The following is a 4,354-nucleotide window of genomic DNA, read 5'->3' on the forward strand; positions in this document are numbered from 1 at the left end:
CATTTCAAAAAATTGACATAATTTAGTGAGTTTCCATGTTGATAATCTGTTTCAATACAACGGGAGGTCATCACCCATAATGCATCATGTGTAGTAACAGACTATAACCATATCTCGTGCATGCGTGGAGTGACGTTCACGGCCCATTAAGGTCTTAGACTCGGCAACTACTATAACTCTGCCTCGGTTGACACACCGTGCCGTTTGCGTTCGCTTAAAGCGCGGTGGTCTTCGCGCAGCGCGTGTTCGAATTTCATGTAAATAAACAATTTATTTTACAAGCGTTGTATACGTCGATCAATCTGATTAAAATCTGATGTAGTGTACGGGCTTTAATTATTTTGGCTATAAACTTATTTTAATTTTATTTTTTATTACTTTTGTTATTAATGCCCTTTTATTTTATTTTATTTTATTATTTTACTTTGATTTTGATTTTGTGATTTTTTTAATTCCGCCCTACCTACATCTGAGCCGATGCCTATGTGACGAGATTTCAACGAGACCCACTATCGACGATTTTAGTCAACGAATCACAGACCTCCTTCTATAGCGCACATGATGACGTCACCGGGCGGAGTCGGGTGGCAAACACTCAAATAAAATGGCGGATTATACCGACGTTAGCGACCGAGAATAACACGGCTTTACGGTAAGTTTATCATTGTCAAATGCAACGAAAGTCATTTTTATGTTAATATTGTGGCTCGAATGGTTCGACTTTAGATCGTTATTTTGCATAGTTATTCTGGGAGTGACGATTTTGTTTCCACCGTTTCGACCGAACACCAGTGTCTTTTTCCAGTCGCCTGCCCTGGAGACGGGTGATGTTTTGTTGAAGATCGGGCCAACATCGTCTACGGTATTGAAGCCGTAGCTGTAAATATTCATCAAATTGTATCAACATTGTGTACATTATACAATAACTCTTTATTAAAGTAATTGAGCTGATTTGGACTGGAATAAAATATTTTTTATTTGGAACACATCGCAAGAATTGATCAGGAAATATTTGTTTGCTCCAATTTTCTGCGTCGATGCCGTGGGCCGGTGACCGTTATACAATTTAAAATCAGTTTGCATTGTTTACTATAGCTGTTTACAGTGTTCTAATCATTACGATTTACTTATTTTTTTTGCTTCCATTCTAGATAATTATGCTCAGTGATGTAAAATTGAAGCGATGACTGAATGAACGAACCTTGGCTGGCGAAGATGTATCTGGAAGTGTACACATTTGTTGGAAGTGAAACAAATATTCAATGTAATGACAAAAAATGTAAAATGCTGAGGAATTTCTTTTGCAAATAAAAATATACTAGCAATTTTCTATTAATGGTTTATTCAAGTGGGCAAAATATAATGTACAGAAAGATTGCCCGTAGAGTATAGCTACACTGAAAAGTAAGCAACCGACAGCCTGTATAAAAGGGGGGCTGTGATTGGCTGTTACTTACGCGAGATTTGAACGGGACTTACATAGGCGTCGGATCAGATGTAGGTAGGGCAGAATTAAAAAAAAATCTCAAAATCAAAGTAAAATAATAAAATAAAAGGGCATTAATAACAAAAGTAATAAAAAATAAAATTAAAATAAGTTTATAGCCAAAATAATTAAAGCCCGTACACTACATCAGATTTTAATCAGATTGTACGTCGATATGAGTCCCATATCGAACAGGACGCGGCGCAGTATAAAGAATTGACAAATACCGCTGAGGGCAGCGTAGCCAGCATTAACGGCAACTATATACTGAACGCGCCGATCAGAAACTCGAGCCTATTCAGATTAATGATCCAACAAATTCTTTTAAACAGATATTCAAATGAGTTTTGTTTTACAGGAGTCTAAATTCTATTATTATCCCCGTATAGTACAGACTATGATTTATCATAAACTGTAACTGGCTATGTTGTTTTGGCAGGACACACAATAGTTACTGTAATCAGGGAGCTAAAATCTCATTACAGCTCCTTGCTGTAATCGTTAGAAAAATACTCAAAAGCCCTAATACGCATGCGCAGTGATTGGTATAGTACGTAGTGAAACAAACGTAGTGCGCATGCGTATTGGATAATTTACTTATTCCATCGTAGGAAAACACCGATGAGTGCTACAAGAGCGATGTTTTCATCATTCTCCTTCGCAGAGACTATGTTTTTTTTATCACTAAGCTAGGTGGTCGTCAGGGAACGTCCCACTAGTTGCGGCTCTCTGTGGCTTCCTAGGCCAGGTCATAAGCTCGAAGACTCTGCAAAGGAGAGTGCGTTTTCATGACACGTTAAACCATATTCCAATATATTCATCATTATACAGTAACAGCTAACAAAACGGCGTGTTCTCGTCCATAATGCATTTGTTTGTTGTTATTTCTTGACTCTTACAGTTCAGTGCATTTCAAGCTACGCAGTGCGAAACCGACGTCATGATAGAAGGTTCTGGTGACTGCACCGTGGAATCGGTGATAGGAACGTTTCACAATTGCGTAGAGGTAAAACACACGTCAAATCTTCAACTTACATTAGTATATTTTACCAAGTAGGCTGTTTTTTTTAATTCATTACGGGATCTCGTGTAATGCGTGAAAAGTACGTCTGCCGCAAAATAGAATGAATTGATTTTGAACTTGATTTTTTTAAATGTACGATGTCGAAATGTTGATTTTTTGAAAGGAATATTGATTTACCCTTACTTCACCCAAATGACCATCGTCAATGTTTATAGAGGGGGGGGGAGCAAGGGTTATTTTCGTTCAACGTAATTGCAATATTTTTTTGTTCGTACTACGTAAATTGAAAAAAAAAATCCCGTAATTCTGTAATCACAGGCTAGACGTACAACGTAATCGATCAAATATTTTTTTCATACACTGTAAAAATGTGTCATTTTTCTCGGTACGTACAAGAATTTACATCCAAATAAAAAATCGTAAAGAATAATCCAGGGAAATTACATTATAGAAACTGTAAAACGACTAGATGACACAATTCACTACAAAATTGAATGTAAAGACGTAAAAGGCCCTCTAACCGAATGAAGAGCATTACGAGGGTAATATGCGCGTGCATCTCTACACACGGCGCAGCAATGGCGGAGAATTTGAGCCGGAGAGCTCTTCGGACCATTCAATGTTCCTTTTTTTAACACTGTAAACTGTAAAAACGTCTTTTTTTCCTTGTAAATTGTAAAAAGCCCTTTTTATTTCCCGTAAAACCGTACCAGTTACCCCCTTGCCTCCCCTCTTTATAGTACATTAAAACGGGGGAGTCGTCACCTGAGCATGCGTCAGATGGCCATAGCGTAATATTGTTTACAAACAAGCGTCTACCATGAACCTTTGCATTTTTAGCGTGTGTTGTTATCGTCGCCTTGGGACTGAATTCCAGCGCGTGCGCAGGTGACGACCCTCCCGCTTTAACAAACGTCGATACACCCAAGAAATACATTCCCGTTTACATAAGAGCATATTTATTACCGATATTTATACCTATCTTGGCCAGAAATAAGACCGATACTTATACCTAAAATCCAAAAAACTAGACCCATTTCAGGGGCACGTCCCTATCTGGCAAGTTCTATGAATGGCCCCGGGATACAGACTGATATACTAGTATCATGTTTCGTGGACAAAGTCAAAATTCGATGGTATAACTTTTATCAGGGTTTATTTTTCAAATCCTTGGCCACAGATAAAAAAACAAACGATAATACACGTCAGAAAGTTACTAGCCTTGCACTAAAGACTATTTTAAATACTTTCGTTTACATTCAAAGTAAGAGCTCAGAGTCACTTTATCCTCGGGGCGGACATCCGGGCATTTTCACCGCTTGGCAACCCTGGCGGTGAAAACAAAGGCCAAACACTCGCAGAAAACGGTACTTCGGGATGGTGGTTGAGACTCCCCTGAACAGTATAACAAGATTAGCCCTACGTGTGTAACATATATAAATTTGGTTGTTCAGGATTACTTCAATGTTGAGTTTGTGTTGTTTTCTCGAATTTTCACCGGCTCCACCGGCGTTCCACAGCAGCGCGAAAAGAGCCCATAGAAATGCATGTGCACGTCTTAGCAACGTGGAACATCTTGTGACGTAGCTCCGCCCCCGAGGATAGCGTAAGGTGGCAGCGACCTCAACGGTCTGAATGGGTGAACTTATGTAGCTTTCTTTTTTTTGCATTAATTTGCTACGGTGGTACATCGTATTTTCTTCTAGTGTGTCTCTGTACTCTCTAATTTGTCAGCGATAAAAAAAAAAACTCGACATTTTTATTGACGCACAAAACCTAATTTGTTTCACGATTTTTGTATCCGCCATCCAAGAATAACGCCCCACTTCATTCAGTAATTATAA

The 4,354-nt window shown here is 38.6% G+C and overlaps 1 long non-coding RNA gene across 1 annotated transcript; it reads left to right on the forward strand.

Moving 5' to 3' along the window:
• Window positions 1-462: 462 nt before the first annotated feature.
• Window positions 463-1,325, forward strand: LOC146729961 (uncharacterized). Its single transcript, XR_014927837.1, has 2 exons — window positions 463-652; window positions 1,152-1,325. It is a non-coding gene; the product is annotated as an uncharacterized LOC146729961 (long non-coding RNA).
• Window positions 1,326-4,354: the final 3,029 nt, after the last annotated feature.

This window comes from Saccoglossus kowalevskii, chromosome 20, assembly GCF_978046115.1.
Source record: "Saccoglossus kowalevskii chromosome 20, keSacKowa6.1, whole genome shotgun sequence".
NCBI classification, from domain to species: domain Eukaryota; kingdom Metazoa; phylum Hemichordata; class Enteropneusta; family Harrimaniidae; genus Saccoglossus; species Saccoglossus kowalevskii.